Source organism: Megalobrama amblycephala, linkage group LG14 (genome assembly GCF_018812025.1).
Source record: "Megalobrama amblycephala isolate DHTTF-2021 linkage group LG14, ASM1881202v1, whole genome shotgun sequence".
NCBI classification, from domain to species: Eukaryota; Metazoa; Chordata; class Actinopteri; order Cypriniformes; family Xenocyprididae; genus Megalobrama; species Megalobrama amblycephala.
In genome coordinates, this window is record NC_063057.1 from 24,837,568 (window position 1) to 24,864,332 (window position 26,765).

Below are 26,765 nucleotides of genomic sequence, written 5' to 3' on the forward strand. Positions count from 1 at the left end.
GGTAGCTTTGGCACTGTGTGCAGGTGCCAAGTCCTGTTGGAAAATGAAATCTGCATCTCCATAAAGTTGGTCAGCAGCAGGAAGCATGAAGTGCTCTAAAACTTCCTGGTATATGGCTGCGTTGACCTTGGACCTCAGAAAACACAGTGGACCAACACCAGCAGATGACATGGCACCCCAAACCATCACTGACTGTGGAAACTTTACACTGGACCTCAAGCAACATGGATTGTGTGCCTCTCCTCTCTTCCTCCAGACTCTGGGACCCTGATTTCAAAAGGAAATGCAAAATTCACTGACATCTGGAGTCAAAACTTTAAATATAAACCCTCAAAGAATGCATTTAATAGCAACATATTGAACCGTCTATTTGTATATTCATAATATCTCACTAAAGGAGTCCAGACATTAGAAAAATGTCAGTCTATACAACTGTTTTATATTTTAGATGAGGGAAATATACAGCGTTACGGACGTGACAAAAAAAGTCATTAAGTTTTGGGTGACAAAATATTTTTTAGGAATTCTGTGAATTACACTGCGCAAACCAAAAGTAATACTGCCCACCTAATGAAGAAGGGTCTCTATACAGCTCGTGTTCGCATTAATGAGGGAAAACAACATTACGGATGTGACAGTTCTCAGTTACGGACGTGACCGGTCTGAAAGCGGCACAGAAGACTGCTTTAAAAACTGCTTTAAAACTTTCACAGAGACCTCAAGCAGGCATTTAAACCACCAAATATTGAAATCTGGGATACCAGTAGGCTATGGTAAGACTCCACAATTTATCAACTTTTTACTAACCTTTATACAACTTTATACTCAAAACTATATACTATATTGCAAAAGGTTATGGATTAGACCTATTTCTCATGTTGACAAGCTTGTGCGTTGTTCAAGAATCAATTTAGAGACCATGATTTTCCTTCTTACAGAACTGCTTGCTAAAATACTTTGACAAATATTAATGTTTATCATAAAGCAGTTTAAAATCGCATGTTTTCCCCACAGTCAGGTGAACCGATTGACGTAGCATACACTATTGCCAATCGCAATCATGTCAGTTTTATGTTTTGTGTATGAATGACCACACGGTTTTCGGCTAGTTTTTACAGTTTAAAGCGGAGTCTTGAGTCAAAATGATATAACTTTATTTCAAGTCAAAATTATTGCAGTCTTACTATTTTTATTTCGTCAGCTTGATCACGAGGATTGTGATATAGGCGAGGCTATTCATTTTTTAACCAACAGGTAAAAACACGACATCCCAATTGCCGATGGAAGTGTTCAAGAATTTAATTTAGGCTTTAATTCACATATATACATCGATCAATGCACATATTAGAGCACATCAAATATGATAAACGGAAGCTCTTCTAAGTTGTACTGTTTGATGTTCATATGCGGGCGTACACGGTGCGAACTCTGATGGTCGGAAGATCGTATGTCCACGCACACGAGTGAGTTTATCTGAAAATCGTGCAGACGAGGTGATATACGACACGATTTTTCGACCTGCAGCTTTCCGAAGCAATCGCACAAAGTTCAGTGTGTGTGTGTGTGTGTGTGTGTGTGTGAGCATGCGAGCGGAGCGCGAGCTCAAATCAGCCTTTGTGACATGCTGGATAGAAAATAGGCCTATGTGAATTTTTTTTTTTTTTCTCATCGACTAGTTTTTCAAGCCATTAGTTGACTAATCACATTGATTAGTTGATTATTCACATTCAATTTCTTAGGGTGTGAAAGCAGCAATCGCACTCGGGTGCGGACCAAACAAGCGTACCGAGACCTGCTTGAAGAGGTGGTCTCGGTACGCTTTCAAACGATCTCTGGACTGGTTCGCTTGAGATGTGAAAGCAATCCGACCCAGTTAATGGACCAACGAACCAAATGATGTCATAATTCATTATATCACAAATGTGATATAAAATCGGTAGTGTCTGATTCTGTGAGTGAGCACATTATTTACCACAGATGTAAACCAACGAACACCTCTGTTGTGTAACTGCACTTCTCCGTGTGAGAATGCTGTCCCGACAAAGCCTTTTTCCTGCTCTACTTCATTATAAAATGTAGTCTCTCTCGACACGCTGACAGGTCGCCTACTACACAGCGCTGGGAAACCAGAGACAGACCGAGAGAGACAAAGAGCGCGCGTTTCAATTTGCCGCAGTATTAATATGAATGTAGTAAGTTATATAATTTAACAGCGGGAAAGACGGCTACATTTATAAAGTGTTTGCGTGTGTCTCGACAGTTACAAATAAAGCCACAATAATCTCATGGAGCGAACTTGTCAATCGTTATTTTGATGGATGACGCAAAGAAAACTCTGACCAATAAGAGGGCAGTTTTACTCGCATGTGACTTGCCTAAAAGGATTTTGGTACGCTTTGAAATGTTGCCATGTGAAAGCGAACCGAACCAAGAAGAAAATGCAACATTGTAACAAATTTAGTCCCTGTTTCGGAACAAAACAAGCAATCCATAGGTGTGAAAACACCCTTAAATACTGGAGAGAATAAATTAGCATTTATATAGCACTCAAGTAAAGCTTAAAAATTGATCTTCATGTTACATGCATAAATAGGCCTGTGTACATATGTAAAAGTATATTTAAAAAATATAGCATATTCATGAATTATGTTATGTATATTTTTTAACAAGAGACAATATTGTGAAACAACGAATGTGAAATGACTATGAGTGTACACAAAGCAACACACACACACTGATGATATATGCACACAATCACATATTTATCAAAACCAGCAAGTACACACATACTTAAGTTCACCCACTCGACCAACAAAAAGAATCAAAATGTTTTTTGAGACTCCATCCTATCTTACATTTTTTTTTCATTCTGATTGCCATTGCTCATTGTTTCAGTATGTGTTAAGTTCAAAATCTTCAATGCTAGTACACATACTGTGTTTGAACTCTAGCTCATAATACTGTATGGTTACAATTTTTTTGTTGTTGTTCCTGGTTCTCACTGTAGTGGACATGAAAAAAATCTAATATATTGTACATTTATTTTTTATTTTTTATATATATATATATATATATATATATATATATATATATATATATATATATAACAAAAGTAAAGTGTTGGTATAAAAATAAAAAATATAAAGAAGTTCTTTTAAAGTTTCACTGTCTTTTGCACGAATGAGTCGATAGAACTATAAAATACATTTTGAATTCATGATTTAGTAATTATTTAATTCTTTTAAATTATGTATTGTATTAATTCTAGATGTATTTATTTATATAATGTTATAATTCTACATGTTTATGTTTGTAAATGCTGCGTGACTGTGGCGTGTTTTAATGCGCGTGCGCGTTGAACGTTCGAATCGCTTTCAAACGCTGGAGCGGATCTGAGTTGCCATGGAAATGGGGAAACGTCGAGCATCAAGACTCCGTCTCTCTGTTGTTTTCACTGATTTTAGGTAAGTTTAGTCCATAAAATCACACAAATAATATATAAAACTGTTCACTTACTTTTCTTAACTTCCAAACTTTTGGACTGTACTGTATACTTCACCTATATCACCATGCATCTGCAGTTTTCTTTTGTAAAATTACATATTTTTAATTTATTAGTTAAGAAGGCTTTGACATCCAAACGTAAGTGACACTGTATGTACAATAGTGAATTTAGTACTAAAAATATAAATTCTGTTAACTTAAGAAATAATTTTTTAATATTATGTATATTATTCTTTCCACCTCTGCTCTAGCTTGGTTCCTTGTAATAAACCTGTAATAAATGTGGTTGGCTCTGTGACAAATTGCATGTTGTGTTCGTAGATCCTTCCATACTGATGGCCTCCTGCACCCCAGCAGAGCTGAGCGACCTCCTGTCAAAGGCCATGAACCAGATGACTATTGTAAGCAAAACCTCAATCGTTCAGTACACTACTGTTGAAAAGTTGTGGGTCTGTAAGATTTTTACATGTTTTTGAAAGAAGTCTCACATTTTAAAATCATTAACCCCAGGTTGTTTCAGTGAGATGAAGGGCCTGTAGGCTAAATAATCATCTACATGAGGTAACATAGGTGACAAGTATAATGTTATAATGCTTGTAGTTATAATCATTTATTTAACTATTATGATAACAGGATATCATGATCGTTAATTTATTTTATTGTATTTCTGTTTTGAGTTATGTTTTCAAGTGAAGAGACGCCATACTGTTCCACTCAAAGGTATTTATTTATTTGTGTATGTGCATGTATTTTTTACTGATAAATTCTTAAATACTTTTTACTTATAAATGCTGATTGTGGTCCAGGGGGTCGACAACTTTAGGCAAGTAAGTTATTTTTCACAGAAATCTGGGCAGCTTACTCATTGCTCATACTCTATGCCTCTAATATGTTTGAATTTATATCATCAATACAATATCAGGGGGTAAAGATATCATTAGAGTTCTTACAGTTATGGCTGTACTCTTGTTACCAGATGAGATGTAATCTCTAGCGTTTGGAGCTGTGATTCTTCAGGACAAGATGCCATTCACACTTGATACATGAAGATGGTGAGTTTCACAATAGCTGCACAGTCACAAATCAAGAGACTGACTCAAGCTTTCATCCTTATGAACTCACCCATATGTAGGGATGGGTACCGAAATCTGGTATTAAACAGGCCCCGGGGGCCGGGGCTAAATTATGAAAGACCGGAGTATCGATAAGCTTGAACATTATCGGTTCTGCCGTCGGTACTGGAGAAATTACACACACTACTTATTGCTATATAGATGTTAGGGCTGGGGAAAAAAAATTTATTCACCTAACTATCGCAATTTGTTAACGATTTAAAAAAAAAACATTTTTATTCCAGAATCAATATTAATTCATATGAAATTTCTCTATTTTAGTCCTTGCCTATAGATGAGGTGGACAGAAGTTACCCACTCGTGTCGTTATCAATGCTTGTCACATGACGTAAACCAGTCCTGCTGTTAACGAGCAGAATTACTGAAGGAAAGAAACAAGAACAGAAAAGGAGAAAAACTTCCAGCCACAGACTTAGATGAAATCAACCAAAGATTAAAAAAAGACCTTAAAGGGTTAGTTCACCCAAAAATGAAAATTGTTAAATCAAGATGCCTTTTCTAGATAATTAAAACTACATAAAATATTTCTTGTTTTCTGGGGAGGGGAAAAAAAAGAAGATTTTTTGCTTAAAACAAGCAAAATTATCTGCCAATGGGGTAAGAAAAATCTTGTTTCTGTTTGAAATCCCAAGATGAAATTCAAAAATCTAAAATCTGTTACAGTTGCCGATGGATATTGCCGCGCCTATCGTGGGCAGCCTATAAGTAACACATCTCGATTGAGACAGACCGCCTCAAAGCTCATGTGTGCTGTGATGTACGATATATCTGTGATCACATAAACAGTAACATCTTCTCAGCATGTTTAATAATAGAACCCGTTATAATCTGTGATATTGTCTACACTGGATGAGGAGTGTAACCCTAACCCTAACCCTAACCCACACAACAAATTCCTGACAGTAAGCTGGTTTCCCGTTCTATTTTTGACGTAGACCAAGTACTTTGCAACAGTCCGTCAGCTTTTAGCTGTTGAAGCGCGACACAAAAAAAGTCACGTCTGGTGTAGACACGGTGTTAGTTGTTGTTTAGAGTTGTTTAATCCTCCTCTGCTGAGATCTTGAGAGATTTAATGTCTTTTATCTTCAGTTGATTTCATCTATAAAGCAATGTTAATTATGTTCTTAATTTGTATATAATAAAAAGAACCGATAAGAATACCGTTGAAGTACCCGATCAATAATTAACAGTAGCAATACCGTTAGAACTATAACGATACCTATCCCTACCCATATGACATAACTGACATAATTTCTATAAGTCACATGAAATAACTTCTTAAGGCTGTCCTAACCTAATGTAGCTCTACCCAACCACTGCATGGAGGCTGAAAGATGGCTTCCTGAAGATGAAAGGACGATATGGACTTGAGGAGGGGAAATACTTTATATGATATGTGAGGATTAGGAGGGGTGTTTTATTCCAACTCTAGTCATACAACATGTGTTTGTCAGGATGGTTGTTATTTTGTAAGATTAGGGAGAGACTGTACCTCTCATTTGTGTGTCTTGTGTACTATAATTTTAGAACAGGAGCTTGTACTCCTTTGATTTGATTGAAAAGTTTCAGATGGAGCTGTTTTTTTTACTTTGTTCATGAAAACAGCTCATGGTGAAATTTTTCTAGCATTTATAAATACTACTACTATTACTACTATTAATATTGTTCATATTATTAAACAAAATTAACAATATCTTTTAAAAACATAATATAATGACTTTATTATAAAAGGACCCACTATGAAAATACAGTTCCCATTCAGTCGGTCACGTTCGACGTACGTCGGACAGACCGACGAATAGGAATCTCGCTAGAGAGGCCAATCTACTTCGAGTGTAACTAAAACGAGCCAATGCACATTGGCATGCAATCATATGCATCAGCTGCTCGCCTCGCAGCGCGGGTATATAATGAGCAGCAGGTGCGTTGCATCTTCAGCTTTTCGCTTCGGAGCCGAACGGTGTTTGTTCCTGTTCTCTGCAAGCAAGTGTCTGCTAGAAGACGAGTCAAGCTTTTTGGTTGAACTTCTCTTTTTTTCGAGTGCGGGCGAACAGCACAGCAGCGGGGTTGAAGTCCTCTCTTTTTCTGTTTTTGTTTCGTTTGCCGTTTTTGAGCAAATAGCTGTTTTGACAGCGTCAGAAGGCTGTTCTCACGGCCGGTACGGTGCGCTTTTGAGCGCTGAAAAGCCGTTTTTACGGCTGGTAAGAGTGAGCGCCTTCAAAGAGAGAGAGAGAGCACACGACAGGCTGCACACAATCCCTGTCTGTGTTGCGGCGGCCGTTCCCCTGCGTGCTTCAGCACTTTTAAAAGAGTAAAGTCCCTGAAAGAGCTTACACAAGTAGATTCGCGTCTTTTTAAAGATGACATCCTACTTGTGTTTCTGGATGCGGTCGTTCCTGTCCTCACTGACGGCCACGATCACTGTTTCGCATGTCTGGGCGCGTGTTGAAACGATGTTCGTGGGTGTTTCATGTTTTCATATGAGAACATGATCACGTCGACACGCCGGTCGTGACTCTTCTTTCTCCGGGAAGCTTGAGGTCAGCGAGAGCAAACCTCTCGCTCCTCTGCGTGTCGTGTGCCGTCGAGCTGCCGGGCTGCAGCGCGGGTTGTCACGGCAACCCAGCGCTCGCTCGGCGCTCTAGATGCGCGGTTCCCTTGCATAATCTCCATTGTAGCGCCCTCTCTGGTGCACCAGAAGAGGTCTACTTTGCTGATATGGCTTGGGTGACATGAGGTTGAGGGGTTCCTTCGGGGAACCAACCCCCTAGGGCCCCTCCCTCTCTAGTGCATTGCAAGCTGTGCAGTTTCTGGATTGGATTGCTGGTCCTTCTCATAGGGGAACCTAGCATTTCATTCAGAGCTCCAGCTGAGGGACAGACGTCGATTGCAGCATCGGAGAGAGTGCTGTTATGCTCTGGAAATGAGGGTGACGCTGCCCACTGTAATGGTGTGTGCTTATGCTGACTCAGATTCGGAGTTTACAGCCATGCTTTCCTGGGTCTTCCAGATGTGCATGGAAAACTTGGCAGTATGGGGGTATGTTGGTGCCATAAATATGGAATGCCAAAAGTGCCAAAATCTGCATAAGTTTTTCCTCTCTCACTACCCTCTTGGATGGGGTGGCTGTACACAGACCACACCCACCCTGCATGTGAGGCCAAGGCACTCTTTTTGCATGAGGGTAGTTCTGTGCTGGGGTTGAGCTGCGCTTGTTGACTAACCGTGATCAAAGTCACGGCGCAGGCCCTCAGCCAGACGATGTCCACCTCAGTGGTCCAGAAGTACCCCCTGGCTTACCTTGTGAGGTGCGAGAGGTTGTCAAGCTAAATGCTTTCTCAATGCTCCCATCTTACGAGGTGGCCTTTTCGGTGACACTGTCGAGGACTGTGCCCAGCGGTTCTCCTCAGTTAGTAGCGGATCGGGGAGCTTCCCATGACAAACCATTGAGTTCCTCTTGGGCCGCCCCTCGGTCTGCTCGTCGCCAAGGGTGTCGTCCCCTGCAAAAAAAAAAAAAAAAAAAGTCCGGCCCAGCAGGCTCTGCTGTGTCCATTGCGGGGAGATGACGCCTCCCGTCTCTGCAGCTGTTAAGTGGTTGGTGAGAATCACCCCTGAGACGGGCGACCCAGAGATGGGTGGGGCTGCTCTTCCACCCCTGGAGGAGGGCCGGGTGGTAAATCCTTTTATCGGGTTTGTTTCTGATCCGCCACTGACCCAAGAGGCAGCGGTACCCAAAATTAGAAGAGCAGTTCCTCCATTTCCAGGTCTGAAGAGGGTTTGGAGAGCAGTGGGAGGAGAAAAAACCTTACCACTCTCATCCCCCTCTTCTGTCGCCAGCGGACAGCAGCGAGCAGCGGGCAGCCAAAGCCTCGACTGCTCCCTCTGTCCATCCGTGGAACCAGGTAAGTGTTGCCTAGCACACTGTGACGCCGCTTCGGGCCGCCTCACAAAGAGAGCCCCCCGAGCCGCGTCCCTGTGTTCCACCTCGCTGCCCCGCTGCGGGTACGCCGGTGGTCCCTTTGGTCCCGCTTGTACGGTCTCTGCGAGCCTGGTTAGCGCTCCCCAGTCCGTCTCGCTGGCTCATTCGGACCATCAGGCTCGGCTATGCGATTCAGTTCGCCCGGCATCCCCCCAAGTTCAGGGACGTCCTCTTCACTACAGTGAAAGTTGTCGTTGCCCCTGTCTTGCGTGCGGAGATCGCAGTCCTACTGGCGGAGGACGCGATAGAGCCGGCCCCTCCAGCCGATATGAGGTCAGGGTTCTACAGTCCCTACTTCATTGTACCCAAAAAGAGCAGTGGGTTACGACCGATCTTGGACCTGCGAGTTTTGAATCGGAGCCTGTACAAGCTACCGTTCAAAATGCTGACGCAGAAGCGCATTCTTGAGTGCATCCGTCCCCGAGATTGGTTTGCAGCGATCGACCTGAAGGACGCGTACTTCCATGTCTCGTTTCTTCCGCGACACAGGCCATTCCTGCGCTTTGCGTTCGAAGGTCGAGCATATCAGTACAGAGTCCTACCCTTCGGGCTGGCCCTGTCTCCCCGCGTCTTTACGAAAGTCGTAGAGGGAGCCCTTGTTCCCATGAGAGAACAGGGTGTTCGCATTCTCTACTATCCCGACGACTGGCTCATTCTAGCACAGTCCCGGGATCAGTTGTGCGAACACAGGGATTTGGTGCTCAGACACCTCAGCCAGTTGGGGCTTCAGGTCAACTGGGAAAAGAGCAAACTCGCTCCGGACCGGGACCCCATCTGCATTGGCACATCAACTGCCTCGAGTTGCTGGCAGTACGTCTTGCTCTGAGCCGCCTCAAAGGCCGGCTACGGGGCAAGCATGTACTGGTCTGTACGGACAACACTGTGACCGTTGCGTACATCAACCGTCAAGGTGGTCTACGCTCCCGTCGCATGTCGCAACTCGCCCGCCATCTCCTCTTCTGGAGTCAGAAGCGTCTGAGGTCGCTTCGTGCCATTCCTGTCCCTGGTGTGCTGAGCCATGTGGCCGACGAGCTATCACGAGCTGAGCTGCCAGGAGAGTGGCGACTCCACCCCAAGGTGGTTCAGCTGATCTGGAGAGAGTTCGGAGAGGCTCAGGTGGACCTGTTTGCCTCACCAGAAACCTCCCACTGCCAGTTGTTTTACTCTCTGACCGGGGGAACATTCGGGACAGACGCACTGGCACACAGCTGACCCCGGGGCCTGCGCAAATATGCGTTTCCCCAGTGAGCCTACTTGCACAGACTCTGTGCAAAGTCAGGGAGGACGAGGAGCAGGTCTTGCTGATTGCGCCTTACTGGCCCAACCGGACCTGGTTCCCAGAACTCTCACTCCTCGCGACAGCCCCTCCCTGGCCCATTCCTCTGAGGAAGGACCTTCTTTCTCAGAGACGGGGCACTCTTTGGCACCCGCGTCCAGACCTCTGGAAACTCCATGTCTGGTCCCTGGACGGGACGCGGAGGTTCTAGGTGACTTACCCCCCGAGGTACTTAACACCATCACTTCGGCTCGTGCACTGTCTACGAGACATGCTTACGCCTCGAAGTGGAACCTGTTCGTCGAGTGGTGCTCTTCTCGCCGAGAAGACCCCCGAAGATGCTCGATCGGTGTCGTGCTTTCCTTCTTGCAGCAAGGGTTGGAGCGTAGGCTGTCCCCCTCCACCCTCAAAGTCCATTCTGCTGCTATCTCCGCTTACCACGACCACATAGATGGCAAATCTGTTGGTCAGCACGACCTGGTCGTCAGGTTCCTTAGGGGGCGAGACGGTTAAATCCTCCTCGTCCCCCCTCCATACCCTCTTGGGACCTCGCTCTGGTGCTAAGAGCACTTCAGATTGCTCCCTTTGAGCCTTTGCAATCGGCAGATTTAAAGATTCTGTCTATGAAGACTTTGCTGCTGGTTGCATTGGCTCCTATCAAGAGGGTAGGGGACCTGCAGTCATTTTCGGTCGACGAATCGTGCCTGGAGTTCGGGCTGGGTGACAGCCACGTGGTACTGAGACCCCGGCCTGGCTATGTGCCCAAGGTTCCTACCACTCCCTTCAGGGACCAGGTGGTGAGCCTGCAAGCGCTGCCCTCGAGGAGGCAGACCCAGCCCTGGCTTTGCTCTGTCCAGTCCGCGCCTTGCGACTGTACATAGACAGAACTCGAAGCTTCAGGACCTCAGACCAGCTCTTTGTCTGTTATGGAGGCCAGCAGAAGGGAAAGGCTGTCTCCAAGCAGAGGATGGCCCACTGGATAGTGGATGCCATCGCCCTGGCTTACCAAGCTCAGGCCGTGCCCTGCCCGCTCAGGTTGCATGCTCACTCCACGAGAGGTGTCGCATCCTCCTGGGCGCTGGCTCGTGGCGCCTCGCTGACAGACATTTGTAGAGCTGCGGGCTGGGCGACACCTAACACGTTCGCTAGATACTATAGCCTTCGTGTCGAGCCGGTCTCCTCCCGTGTTCTCGCCACAGGTCAGAGGCACGGAGAGGCCCCGGCTTAGTGTCGGCTTGCTGCGCTACATGCGCTTCTTTTCTTCAGAGAGTCCCTACAAGGCAGACCCTGTCGAGTCCTCCGATATCCCTTCGGCAGCCGACGTGGCGGAGCGTCTGGCGCCAGGCCTATACTCCGTTGTATCCTTGAGAACCGGGTTTAGGCTGGGTTCCATATGTGTGACCCTACGGGGATCCCATATGGTTGGTTCCACGGTTGCTCCTAAACGAAGCCCGTGTCTTTCCCTCTGGGAGAACCTACCCTTCATCGGGTCGGAGTCACCCCAGCTCTTCCATATGTAGCACAGCCCTACAGGGTTAGTCCATATGTACTTCTCCACATAACTCCTTCGGGGAAGGATGTGGCTTCCGCAGCGTTCCTTTCCCAGCGAAAGGGTATGCTTTCCCAGCGTTATCCAGTAGTCTCACTGAATGGGTTTTGGGGAACAGCAGTGATCGACTCTCTCTGTGTTAGCCCTGTCCCACCATCCTCAGGCAAGGAGGTTCAGGTGGCTTACAACAGAGCGCTGGAAGGGGGCAGCTCCTGTGGCGCTTTGGTAGGGATTCCTATTCGTCGGTCTGTCCGACGTACGTCGAACGTGACCGACTGAATGGGAACGTCTCGGTTACAAAGGTAACCCTCGTTCCCTGAAGGAGGGAACGGAGACGTACGTCCCGTCGCCACAGTCGCTGTACCCCGCTGATGCTGCCGCCTATCCGGTTCGGCTCCTCAGCGAAAACCTGAAGATGCAACGCACCTGCTGCTCATTATATACCCGCGCTGCGAGGCGAGCAGCTGATGCATATGATTGCATGCCAATGTGCATTGGCTCGTTTTAGTTACACTCGAAGTAGATTGGCCTCTCTAGCGAGATTCCTATTCGTCGGTCTGTCCGACGTACGTCTCCGTTCCCTCCTTCAGGGAACGAGGGTTACCTTTGTAACCGAGACGTTTTATAGTGTTATCGGTGTCTTTCACCTGTATTTATTTATTTATTTATTTCCTTTTACTTTACAGCACATCACTGACGGGCTTTCCTGTGTAAAACTGATTCAAGTTTTCCACCATTGTATTTATCCAAATGAGGTTTGTAAATACATGGATGTTTCATATTTTGCATTAATTATTTATCTTATATGAAAATTACAATGTAAAAGAAGACATGACAAGGTCATTGGTCTTCTCACAAAATGCCACGTTAAAGGAATATTCAAAAGAGCGAGTTGAAATAATTTATTTTGGGCATTATCATGCCACAAATATTGTATATTGAGCTAAACAAACTAAACCTGGAATGATAATTTGTGTTACCAGATGAGATACTTTGTAATGGGTATGTATGATGTATAATTTTGATCTGTACTATTTCTATTGCAGGATCTCAGGGATCCCCAGTTGAAGGCATCAGGACATCAGATGTTGGCCTGGACAGATGTACCAACAGTTCACCACAATGACCTCTGCTTTTAAATGGATGGCTGATTACTACCATGCTCTGTGAGGGTATTACTATAGCAAAACTGAGCACCTGTGATAGTGGGATTTCTAATTTTAAAGAATAGTCAAACATCAGTAAATTATTCTTTATTTTTTTATTAAAAAAATTTAAAGAATTTTTAAAAGTTGCAAACTTCTTTTCTCCAGTTACAAAAACAGCTGTTACACCTTTTCAGATTCTTTATTGGAGGTGCACAAATCCTATTTCACAAATTAAGAAATTAATATGCTCACATTTAAGCCGTGTTCTTCGGACACTGTAACAGTCCTGATATGTCACACTTTGCAGCATCTTTTTTATTAACATGAATTCAAATTTTAACAAACAGTAATATATTCAAAATGTAAAGATATACAATCTGACAGTCTGATCTTGTCATTATTAATCAATCAGTAATCAACACTGCACCACCCTGAAATTACATGCACTGTAGAAGTATGGTTTAGGCAAGAAATGAACAGTAGCTAAATATTTATTATAAATGCTACTATTTGACATTCAATATTTTAGTCTATATTAAAGGGATACAAGTCTCTTTTATGTATGATGTTTTTTTTATTACAAACTGTTTTTTTTTTTTTTTGTAGCTAGCACTTAATATTTCTTTAATGTTACCACTTAAGAATAGCCAAACAGTGTAGGTGATTCACAAAATCATACACAAAGAAATGTGCATGATTGGCCAAATTTTTCTGATCTACAAAAAAATTGAGCCTATGAGTTTCTTAATTTGTGATTTGCAGAATAGGTTTAGTGCACCTGCAATGAGAAAAATTTAAAGGCAGTGGCTATTTGCACTAAGTGACAATAGCACATTTTCTTACACTAGGTGAAAATAGTGATAGATTCTATTTACACCATGTAAAGTATCAGTTCTTTGCAATAAGAATAAATAGATGCTATCTATAGGCCTACTTAATATTGGCAGATACTATTTGCACCTCAGTATTTTTGTACATTAACAGGATGCAATAATATAGAGTGTAAATGATTGTATTTATTAAAATTAAATGGATGCTGCCTTATTGGTAGAATAAAACCCTCCCTACACCTTCTCCTAACTACCCAATAAACACCTTTAATATTATTAAACACTCATTTGCAGATTATTTCCTCTTTTAGAACATTATTTTCATTTTTATTGAAAATAAATGCGAGCTTAGCAAAAGGCAGATTTGAACCTGCATCAAAAGCAAGAACTCTCTACTCGCTACTGCTGTGTCACTGAAGACGTTGCCTTCTGTGCTTCTTTTTTAAAACTTTTTAAAACTTGAGTGGCCCAAAAGCTAGTGTAAATAGCGTTTGCCAACAAGGGACGCTATTTGCACTTTATGTAAATAGACACTCCGAAATTTAAAAGGTGTAACTGTTGTGTTGTGTTTTTGAGAGAGAAAGGAACTAAGTTTTCAACTCCTAAAACATTTTGATGACTTCACTGAAATATTGTCTACACCTTCCACTGTCAGTTGCTCAGTTTCACTACAATAATGCCAGATACAATACAGCATGTGCATAATTGAGTCTCTATTCTAACAGATGGGGGCTATAGACTTATAATAAATGAGCAATATTATAATAAATATGCACATTGCTTTCTGTATTCACAGTTTTATTTTTACGCTGCTAGAGAACCACCTGCACTGCAAATTTTCAGGATTGACATTCGCATTTATCCAGTTACAGGAGTGAATCTGTTAAATCATTGGGGCACTTCATGAATTGACACTGGTTTACATTTAGCTAAAAATGAAATATTTTAATTTTGATATGTCAATAATAATTATAAAATAAATTAAAATATTAATAAACTTTGAAATTAAAAAGGTAATTAAAAAATATATTTCATTGTCCATGGTATTGAAATTGTGGGTTACATCTTTGTCACCCTTTTCACCCCTGATGAGTTTACATTCCTGTTACAAGAGCAAGGAACTTACATTTTAATTGCAAAGGAAAACCAATTCATCTGCTATATTCTTCTGTCCTCCAAGGGTAAGATTTCTTTATAAATCATCTACTGACCCATATGTCTTTATTTTTGTTGAACACAAAAGGAGAGAGTCGTATAGTCTCAGTCACAGAAGCAGTGATAGTGAATTCTGACTCAGTCTGTCAGTCTCTTGATGTTCTGCCTTACATCTCCTTTTGTGCTCCAATAAAAATAACACATTTGGTACAAAAGAACATGACCAGTTTTATACTTGAGTAAATATTGCTTTTAATTTGTAACTTATTATTTATAATAGGCTATAATTAACTTTTATACCTCTTTGTGTGTATTTGAGTGTAAATGCCTTTTCTATGTTAGTCTTGTATAGAAGGTTTACTCTAACGATGTAGGCTATTTGTAACTGTATTTTGTAAATAATAAAGCAATGTTAACTGAATGTGATGTGTGATTATTTTGTAAACAGGCTTATCTTTTAGTATTAAGTGTTTGAGATTTTTAAAATAAGTAGAAAATGTGTTAACTGTATAGAGATGTTGAATATGTGTTGATCTACAACGTCGCTTCACTCAACTGAAATCAACATCGTTTCGACGTTAGGTAAGCAAACCAATTAGATCGATTTTATGTTGAATATGTGTAGATTCTATAACGTCGTTTCAACCATCCGAAAATCAACATCGTTTCAACGTTCGGTAACCAAACCAATTGCGTCGATTTTCCGTTAGATTTGAATGGAGTGTCTGACGTTGATTCAACATTACCCCGATGAGCAAACTGATGCCGGATCAACGTCGGAGATCAACATCGTTTCGATGTCACGAGAAACGTCGTTTCTACGTTGATTCTATGTCAGTTTGCTATCTGGGAAGTTTTTGTTACTAATAGCTAAATCGTAATCACACTACAGCAGCTGAGTAGTAAACATGACACTGCTTTTTTGGAATGTCTTCTATGCTTTACTTTGGTTGGCTAAATAAATCAAATTTAAAATCATATCGGTAATGTCAATATATTAGAAACAAATTTTCACGCTACACAGTTCGTTGTTTAGAGTTGTTATTGCAAAGTGAAGAAGCTATCATTGTAAAACCATACAGCGACACATTATTACAATTAATTTTTTTTACAATGCTAAAAACAAAGTTGCAAATACTGACGTTATGAGTTATAGTGTAAAGTTAACGCTATATGCTAGTTCCATTGACGTAACAGTTACGTTTTGCAGGTTCATACTGAAAATAAAGACTAACTTACCACTCAGAAACGTCCATGGCCAATCGCAACAAAATTGGTTGTTCCTCTACATCTGCATCTTCGTCAGAAACAGGCTCAAACATATAAGGTTGAATACCAAAACTCTCCATCGTTCACGCTATACAGTACAGATTTGTTCGCTATCAGTGTGAGCTACTGGAAGGAGCCGAACAGTGAAACAGCCAATCAGAGCGGAGCACCATATTACTATTCATGAGCCTTCCAAATAAGGCAAAAACAGACCTTTTCATTCTACACAGTAAAATCAACAGTGTTAATCAAACAGTGTTAATCTGCATTTACTCTTAAGGAGTTAATTTAACAACAAATAGTGAAAAATACCCCCTAGTGTTGGTGAAAATAATCAGAGTTGAATTCTGCTTCGTTAAATTTACTCTGTTAAGCTCCGCCCCTTAAGCCAACTCCGAAGACCTGAGCGGAAGTTCTCTCGTCGCCATTTTCTTTTGCCTCGCACTAAAAGGTAAGTTCTTTTAATTAACTTATTAAAACGTAAGTTTAATATTTGATGTTAACAATTGTGCTAATAATAATGCAGTTGTAGTTTTTTTATCTGGTTTAATTTGGTTTAAACTCGGAAATACTGAATAACTTCGCTGCAAGTCACTAGGCCTATGTTGGAGAAATGTGTTTTTTCGTCACAATGTGGTAATAAAGTTTAGATTATGTCAGTAATCTTACTTAATTTGATTTTCAGCTGTAGTTAGGTGTATCCGTTTAATGTGTTTACAGTTTTTTTTAACGTTTAATTATCTAACGTCACAATAGGGGGTAAGCTGACACATTTTTATGTGTTTGGATGGTCGAAATCTTACAGGTAGGGCTGTGGCTGGTGTTTTCAACATTTTATAATGTAAACGTAACGATGAAGTTAATTATAAATTCGATTTGTCAAATGCCACCATAGTATTTTTATTGAAGCCACGTAAGTTAGATGGCGCTGTGGGATAGCGTTAACATGGCCCAACACTGCGCAACGAAGAAGGCGATGGGGAAGGCGGAAAGTCTCATTTAAAAATACCCGCTTTTTTGTTTCTCGTCACTTTAACCTTCTGCAATGATCACGGCAGCACGAACAACTATTTTATATTATTGTTATTAGACATAAACAATCAGTTGACTTGAGCAGAGCGGCGGTTGATACAAGTAAAGCATATTGAAATTCACTCTTTGTTAGCAGTGACTATTATTGGCATAGCACATATTGCTGAACTAACGTATTTTGTTCTCTTTTTTTTTTTTTTTTAATTAACAAGCTTCTCCTGTGCACTCAAACAATTCCCTGTCTTCATCATTTGACTCCACCGACTCACAGGACACACTCATTATTGAAGAAAGGTTTTCAAGTACACGAATGAGGCTCGATGATGAAGCTAAAAAAGGTGGGCAACACGTTATTACTTATGCATTTGAGGGGGAAAGAAAAAAAACTTACTGTTGAAACTAATAAATCAATTTAAAAATCCAACATTAATTTGATCTTTGATTAAACATTTAGAAGAATATGTATAAATCTTGTTTGAAGTAGTATTTTTACATACCATATTCAAGTTTTGACATATAATATATATATATATATATATATATATATATATATATTAATATTATTTATTTTTTTAAGCCGGTGGAATCCATTGCAGAAATATGGTGGGGAGCTTATAATAAATGAATCAAACTACGATTTTGGGGGATGAAATGAGAAACTGTCAATATCCTGTCAGCTGACATGACAGAAAAGAATTGGTAATTTTCATATACAGATAATAATATGATCTTTCACCATAGTCCTCTCTTATATATATATATATATATATATATATATATATATATATATATATATATATATATATATATATATAATATACACATTTTTTATTTTTTTATTTTGCAGTACATCACAACCAAGGAATGTGAATGAGAAATATCCCAGAGTAATTGTGGTGTTCCTGTATCTCAGTGGACCCCACCCCCACGTAAGTATCACACATTTATTTTTATTTTATTTTTTTAGTTAATTATTTGACAAGTTTTAAATAGTGTATTTTGCTCTTGGATTTAAGTTTTTTTTCTTTTTTCTTTTTTTTTTCTTCTGTGCTTTTGTCTTTCTAAGGAGCATTGGTATGTTGGTGAGAGTGCCACCAGATACTTGACATGGAGAATCAAAACTATACAGAGAGGCATTGCTAAAGAACAAGGAGTATCATTTGAAGGTACAAAATGAAATGAGAATTTCATTGTGTCATCTTTCATGGCAGTTTTATTGCCATGGTGTTGCATTAAAGGGTTAGTTCAACCAAAATGAAAAGTTCTGTCATTAATTACTCACCCAAGACTTTCGTTCATCTTCAGATCACAAATGAAGATCTTTTTGATGACAGAATGCTGTCAGATTTATTTCCATTGACAGTCTTTGCAACTGACACTTTGATGCTTTAAAAAGTTCATAAAGAGATTGTAAAACTAATCCATATGAATTGAGCGGTTTAGTCCAAATTTTCTGATGAGAATCGGTCGCTTGTTATGATGAACGGGTTTAATTTTTGTTTTGACTCGCATGTAAACATTGATCAGCAAACATAAGCAGAAGCTCAACTGAAACTGAATAACGCACAAGAACCGTGCTGGTTACGTGCTGCATAACCAGCGTTTGAGCTTCCGGATGAGGTTTGGCTTTGTGTGTTATTAAGGTTCGGTTGAGCTTCTGCTTATGTTCGCTGATCAATGTTTAAATGCAAGTAAAAACCTAAATTAAATCTGTTCATTATAAGCAATCAAGTCTCTTCAGACAATTTGATCTAAACCCCAATTCGTATGGATTAGTTTTCCAATGTCTTTATGAACTTTTTGAAGCGTCAAAGTGTCAGTTGGAAAGGCAGTCTATGGAAGGAAATCTGACGGCATTCTGTCATCAAAAATATCAGTTCCAAACAAGAACAAAAGTCTTATGGGTTTGGATCGACATGAGGGTGAGAATTTTCATTTTGGGGGTGAACTAACCCTTTAAATGTGACTAAGGATTAACTTCGTATAGCAATATTCAAGCAGTGTTGATCTTAAAATGCTTTTGTTGTTCATCAGGAAAAGGATTGTCTTGTCAAGGCCAGAAAAGGCGTCTACATCTCAAGTGGGGATATCTTGTCTTCTAGAAGGTTTGTTTTTATTTATTACTATTTTTATTATTATTTTCTTGTAGTTTTCTTTATTTAACATTAGTCCTCTGCAATTTGCTTGGTTTTCTCAGAGTGAAACAAGCATTGAGGAGCATCTTCAAGACATCGCTGGAAGTGCTCAGTCCTATCACCTGGCTGTTGAAACCAAGAATTCAGTTCACCAGTTCTTCATTCTTGATCAACATGTCATTCCATGCAAGTCAGCCTCTTCTTTTGTTGCCTTTTGATGAAATGTTTAATGGGATTATGTTTAATGTTTAATGGGTTTAATTCACCTAAAAATGAGAATTCTGTCATTAACTCATGCCATTCCAAACCCGTAAGACCTTTGTTCATCTTTGAAACAACAATGAAGATATTTTAATGAAATCTGAAAGTTTACGACTGCTTTCATTTCAGCAAATCACTCATGCGTCGTGGTGCTCTCATGTACGCAAGTCCGGTTTTGCGTTGCTTCATAAAACTGAAGTTAAATCAACAGAGTCACATGGGTAACTTTAATGATGTCTTTACTGCCTTTCTGCACCTTGAAAGTGGTAGTTGTGTAGGCTGTCAGTGAAGTGACAGAAGTCTCCCAGATTTCATCAAAAATATCTTCATTTGTGTTCTGAAAATGAACAAAAGCCTTACAGGTTTAGAATGACATGAGGGTGAGTTAAGGAGAGACTTTATTTTTTGGTGAACTAATTTTAAGGCACACTTTGTTTTGGGCACCATTTATAACACTATTCTACACAAGATGTACACTCTTGTTGTCAGAATGAAAGTGTACAACAAATATGCTGGCAAAGTGAAGTCCTTGTATTGCTGAGGTTAGAGCAAGGCTGCTTAGCTAGGTGGTTCAACAGATTCTGTACTGCATACAGTGATGTATTGTCATTTCATGCAGATGTGATGTATTTTTGTGCATATACGTGTATGTTTTTTGAGCCTGACAACGTTTAAATAAATGTTTTAAATGTGATGTCGTTGAACTTGTTTTCTTTTCTGTTTTGAAAACACCAATTGGGTTTTGAAATTTGAGAATTTTTCACTATTACAAATGTAAATAAACTCTACATAAGTGATATATTAACACTAATCTGAGTTAATTTTCCGCTAGTGTTAAACTCTAGTAACACCAAACAGAGTTAATTTCTCCTAGTGTTAAACTCTAGTAACACTATTAAGTGTTGAGCAGTGTTAAATTTTTACTCAAAATAGAGTTAATTTAACTCTGAAAATTTAACACTATGACAAGAGTCAATTTATCACCAATTCTGAGTGGGACCAAATACACTCGGGCCGAGTGTTAAATTTGACTCTTATAGAGTTCATTTAACACTGCAAAATTTACTGTGTAGGGGCTATTTGTGGGGTTATAAATGGAGCTGTAAAACCATATCTGGACAATTTTCGACCATAAAAAAGCCACATACCCTCTATGTAGATATCAGGGAACAATTTAAAATGTTTTTTCAAATCACTCAAGGGCACCTTTAATCCTTTTGAAGAGCAATAGGCCTACATCATTTCAAAATGAACAAGAATTTAAGAACAATACCAGAATAGATATAGCTAAGTCCTCAAAAACATTTATACCGGTTTATTTCAGTTGTTACAGGCAGTGATGTACTTAATAATAACAATAAAATACCGAGTTTTAAAACATCGCAAAGGAAGAGCACAACTAGCTGAACTCATTGTAGACGATAGCTGAAGGTTGTTACACGAAGTATCTGTCATTGTTACAGACGACTGCACAAATCGTGCATACTAATGAGCACATTATAAACTGTTAAGTGTTGAAAACAACTGTAGTTTAGGCATAAGTCAGCCGCGACGCTGAGGATATAATTACCTTTATGGAATAATCCATATCCATAATGTCTTGAGATACAATGTGAACTAAAATTCTCAGTTGCACGTGCAATCGCGCATGTCTGCGAAACTCATTAATATTCATGTAAGCTCCGCCTTCTGAAACCGAAAATCTCAGAAACCGAAAATCTCGTAACACCGGTGTATATGGATACTGTAGAAAAGCGGTATTGAACTGTTTAACACAGTTAAACTCCACTTTCTTAATAAATACTTTTATTTAACAAGGGTTCCTTCTCTTTAAAAAAAACTTTTAGACACTTAATTACACCAAAATAGACAAAATAACCTACAAAACTTCAAATAAACAGACCTGCCAACCTTGGAATTTTTTTTTGGGGGGGGGGGGGGGGGGGGTAATTTTTTTAAATTTTTGAGAATACAATACACAAAGCACACACACCCATCTTCGTTAATCTAATTTTGACTTAAAAAATTTTTTAATTTGACAATTAAAAATTTTACTACACCTGCTCAAAAGCATTTTTTTAAATTCATGATTAATCTTGCATTGCATATTGTGTTCTTATACAAACTGACAACCACAAGTGAATCGCATTCATATATTTAATATGGACTAAAAATTTTTGTTTGCAATTTCAAGAAGGCTATATTTACATACAACTAACCTGACAGTTGAGTTGTTTATACAGGTTTTGTAATGAAAACTAGTCTACAATTAAGAAACCCTTACAAAATAGTAAACATTGAGTTTACATGTGATTCATTTAAAATTCTTAATTTATTATTCCAATATCCAAATATGATACTAAATCCCACAGAAAAAAGGGTTTCTATTTGTAGCGTGCTGTCTTTGAATTATAAACAAGACAAACATTCACTAAATAAAGGTTAGCCAATACAAACATATTTATAGAAAACAGTTGACAACGAATAGAAAGGACCAATAAGAGCAAACAAATTGAGTATTCAAGAATATCAAGAAGTTAGTCCGACATATAACGAGTTGTGTTAACTAAAGCATCTGTCATTTAACAAATCTTAAAAACACGGGTGGATAATTAAAAATCTTTTCTGACAAAAAAATAACACAAGAACAAATTTTAAACCAAACACAGCAATTTTCATTTTACCTCTCTGTGTGCGCGCACATTTGTGTTTATGAGAGAGAGGGCTTGCGCAGCATTGAAACAGCGGTCATTTTAAATGCATAAGTAACTAATGTGCTAGTTTTCATACAAAATAAGTAGGCTATGTAACATAATTAGGTACTTTAGTTAGTATTAACACAATAACGCAACACATGTAGACTATACGTTTCTGAACACTGAGAATAAATAAACGCCTGTTTCTCCAGACTCGCACTCGTCAGTCAGTCACACATCACAACATTTTCATAATCAGCGATTTCAATTTTATTTAGATTTGTTGTTCAACATTACTTGTGCATTTTATACCCGTTTACCTTAAGGAGTTAAAAGTGCGTGAGTGTGCTGTCCTCGCTTGAGAATTCAGTCAATGAGACGGCGGGAGTGAAGGAGGGATCGAGAGGGATTTTGTGTTGCTGTCGATTTGCAGTGTCTTTTTATTGATAGGCCGTACGCATTTGTCAATCATCCCCGCTTGCTATTTGGGGAAATGAACCCAGCGCTGATTGGTCGAACTCTTTTGCTGGATTTGAGTACTAGTCGTGCACAGAGGAGTCACCAGGTTTTTGCGTAGTATAGAGTGACAAATCGTACCAGCGTACTTTGAGGTCAAAATGCGTACCTGGTACGCAAAATGCGTACATGTTGGCAGGTCTGTACTCTGATAAATATAACAAACATACAATGCATTCTATGATATTGTGATGTCCACCAAAATGTAAGTCATTAAACAAGGAGTAATTTGATATTAAACACCACCTAGATGGACTGCAATATCAAGAAGTATCATCAAGCATTTATAAAATGCACGGGGGGAGATGCATGTTCATTCATTTAGACAAGGTTGTCAATGAATTAATAGCAAAGAATCCAGTTTTATAGACAACGTATGGTTCTAGTGGCCTGTCTCCTAAGTGTCTTTGAAGTGTGTGTTAAGAGCAAATGGTGCAGATGGGGTGATAGCGCTCAGTGGGGGAGCCAGACATTACAGGGCCTGGCATGCAGGGCTGGAAGAGTAACTGTTACAATGGTGTGTTGATCGCTCCATACTCTACAGTGGTTTTCTGGGTCTTGGCTTTAACCATGATCTCTTGGCACTCTGGGTCATTTTTCTGTTCATCAGCGATTTCTGACAAGTCCAATGGCAGATCACAAGTGACAGAATTTAAACCACGCTTAGCTGGTGTGTGCAACAACACATCCAGTGATTCAGCCTCATCTCTCCTGGATAACACATCAGGCACAACATTACATTGTCCTTTTCAATACCGTACAGTAAAGTGATATCCTTGTAGTCTGATCATCCATCTTTCCAGTCTGGATGAGGGTTTTGGATGTTGGAAAAGCCAGACTAAGGATGCATGATTAGTGATGACCTCGAAAGCTCTGCCAATGGTGCCACTTCTCTACAGCCCATACTACCGCTAGACATTCTTTCTCTGATGTCGAGTAGGATGTCTCAGCACCTCTGAGCAAATGGGATGCATATGCAACAACTCTCTCTTGTCCATCCACTTCCTGTGTCAATACAGCTCCTAAGCCCACATCACTTGCATCAGTCTGTACTTTAAAAGAAGAATCAAAGTTAGGTGTACTTGAAACAGGTGCTCTAGTCAGTTCGTCTTTGATGAGGTCAAATGAACGTTGACACTCGTCTGTCCACTTCCACTTCACTTCTTTCCTCTTCAGTGCATGTAAAAAATCATTGTACTTCTTTTAAGGACTTGGGAGTAGGGTATGTTCTGATTGCATCCACCTTGTCTGAATTCACCTTTACTCCATCCGCTGTGATGGTATGGCCTAAATAGTCAAGTGAAGAACAGATGAACTTACACTTCTTGAGATTCAGAGTGAGAGCGGCCTTGTGCAGACTATGAAACATTTGTTTGAGATGGTGCAGAAGTTTTTGGATTTCAGGAGAGTAGATTTGTGGTAATACCTTCGCTTTAATCTACTAGAAATAATGAATTAAGATACTGCATACTGTAGACGTGTGAGGGCAAGGCGTTGTTCTATGCTATTTCTTTGAGATCTTCTCTCCAGATGAGCTTTATTGCAGGGCACTTAGTTTTTGTCTAGCAGGAAAATCAAGTCTTAAAGTATCCTCTGCCCGAGCCGAAGAATCGGCAAGGTACGCTTCGATCCCGGCAAAAGGACATCGCGATCCGGATAGAGAGATAGTGAGAGCAATAGGGATGGACCCGTCTCTCACTCCTCAGCCAAATCGCCACGCAATCCCCAAACAAACAAAACAATACTGGTGTGTGTCCAATTTGGAAATGGAACGCAAACACGGAGACACACACCGTTTGCTTTGTTCAGCCATGACTTTCTCTCAAATATATAATATATGTATGTTCACTTTTCACTTGTTAGACAGAGTTGAAAAAGGAACAAGAGGAGAGAAAGTTCTGTGCACTGCCTGTCAAATCTAACTCCTAACAAAGTGATGAAGGAAGGAAAGAGTTTGAGCAGAGCTGTTTCACACACACTTCACAGTATGGCCTCTGAAGACAAAAGACCTGCAGATGCACCTGCGGTTCATCTAATTATAGCCCCACTTATGACACATTCCAATGACGCCACACAGGCTATAAATATAGGTCAATTTGATTGACGTTGTTTTACACATATTCACAGCTGGTCACGACTAAAGACATTCCCATGGCGCTAAGCGCAGCTTGAGTGTAGCCTTTGAAAGGGAACATGATATACATTCTGGAATTTAACTTATGAGTTAAATTCAGAGAGTCCTTCTATGTTTGTGTGGGTGTGTGTGTATAGAGCTCCGGTAGTCATGTGACCCATTTTGTTTACACCTCTCCCCAAGGCCGTGATGGTTTCGAGCCCCAAGTCGGCTTGGTTCCTGAGATACGGCCGGGTAAAGGCCTCAGCGGCTTGTCCTTCCTTATCTCCTGGAGTTGGTCCCCTGGCTCTTAGGGTCTGATTTGAGGCCATCTCAGTGTTGGGAAGGGGGGCTTCGTGAAGGCTCCTTTTTCAGAAGGTAACTCTTTTTTCAGAAGGGTGGCTTGAATGTAACTTAATTACTTTAACTTACGAGTATCTTGTCAAGCTACAGTTTCAGAGTAGCTTCCCCAACACTGAATTTAGAATGGCTAGAATATTAACGTGTTTTGTTATTGTGCAACATAATTAAATGAAATACTTCTCCTGGAGTATTTAAATATTCTGGGAGATGCTAATTATCCACTGGTCAATTGCTTTACAGTGAATGGATGTCACGTCTACTGTTTTGAGTTTCTTAGTTTGACCTAGTTTTCCCCATTCGTTTGATTAGTCATTTCTTTCACCTGTGTCCTGTTAATAATATGATTTGCTCCCTTGTTTGCTTCATGCATTTAGTCTCTGTGTTCTCCCTCAGTCTTCGTCCATTCTCATCTATGTCAAGGTGCATTATGTCAGTTCTCCTGTTGTATATGCTTGGATTAAAGACTGTATTGTTTGAATATTGGTCTTCGTGTTTCCTGCCAGCACCCGTGACAATGGAGCAGATGTGATGAAACTTACTTTCGTAACTTTATTCACAAGAATATTTTCAGGAGTGTCAGTCAGTCATGTTCCTTTGAAATATGTGTAACTATTGTTACCCAACCTAATGATCAAAATGCACCTACAAGTTGCACATAATTCTGAGGAACATGTTTGAATTTTTCATTTATGAAAATATTCTTGAAAAAAAAGTATGGTTGGACATTCTGGGAAATGCTAATTATCCAACGGCAAATGCTTTTCACTGAATGGAGCAGACTTGATTAAAATGAGATCAGTGAATAGCACTGTCCACAGATTTACTAACAGCATTGTCTAGATAGGAAAAGGTATTACAGAAGCATAGGATAATCCTTAGGAAAACCCCTATCTTAAAACTTATTTGAAAGTCACCGGTAACAATCAGATTATTACAGCTCTGTCCGAGAATAGCGTTACATTTATTAACCTTTTGACACATACAATCACATCATTCTCAGCTGGTCCCTGCAGTACAAACAAACATGCCGATGCCCATCGCACATATACTGTAGCTCAACTGATTGGGAAGAAACAGATGACAAATACTTCATTACTGTGCGTAAGTAGATTTTTCTGGTATTAGTACTTTACTTCACTATAACTTTTTACTGTCACTCCACACATTTTTTTTTTAATGCAAATATCTGTACTTTCTACTTCTTACATTTAAAAAACCAGGCTGGTTACTTTAGTTTTAATCTGTATTTGGTGGTTCACCATTCAGTAATAAATCTCTAATAAATCATGAATCGGTTAGTCTGCGAGTGACTTGAGAATGGAGTGGAACAGAGAGGCAAAACTACTGACCCGTTCAGGACAAGTGCAGGTCAGTTTCATCTGTAAATTGGCTATGTTTTACTTTTGTCTTTATTTACTTAGTTAAGCATTAAACTGCTAGCAACTGTTAGCAGTATGGCATGATTTTACAAGGTTCCCACTCGTCCTAATTGATATTTGTGACTAAAAAAAATCACTTTATATTAAGACACACATTTTGTTTTTCATTTAAAAGACAGAAGCTTCAAATATATCAGTTTTTTTTAATAATTTAATTTATTTAACAGTTGTGTAAATGATGGATCAAACAAAACTGATAAAAACATTGGTTTAACATTATTTTTTGGAAAAATAAATACATTGAGTAACAGGAATGAACACTGGGTAACAGGAATGAGTGTCCATATGTGTGTGAGAGAAAGTGTATACATGGCCGTGTGTGTGAGAGATTTCTGTGTTGAAGGGATGTGCTGTGTGCTAGTATTAC

At 39.9% G+C, this 26,765-nt stretch overlaps 1 long non-coding RNA gene and 1 pseudogene across 1 annotated transcript; both read left to right on the forward strand.

Moving 5' to 3' along the window:
- LOC125244376 overlaps window positions 1-26,765 on the forward strand; it is a 326,898-nt pseudogene that overhangs the window by 240,192 nt on the left and 59,941 nt on the right.
- Window positions 4,171-14,995, forward strand: LOC125246372. Its single transcript, XR_007179818.1, has 3 exons — window positions 4,171-4,224; window positions 4,481-4,556; window positions 12,488-14,995. It is a non-coding gene; the product is annotated as an uncharacterized LOC125246372 (long non-coding RNA).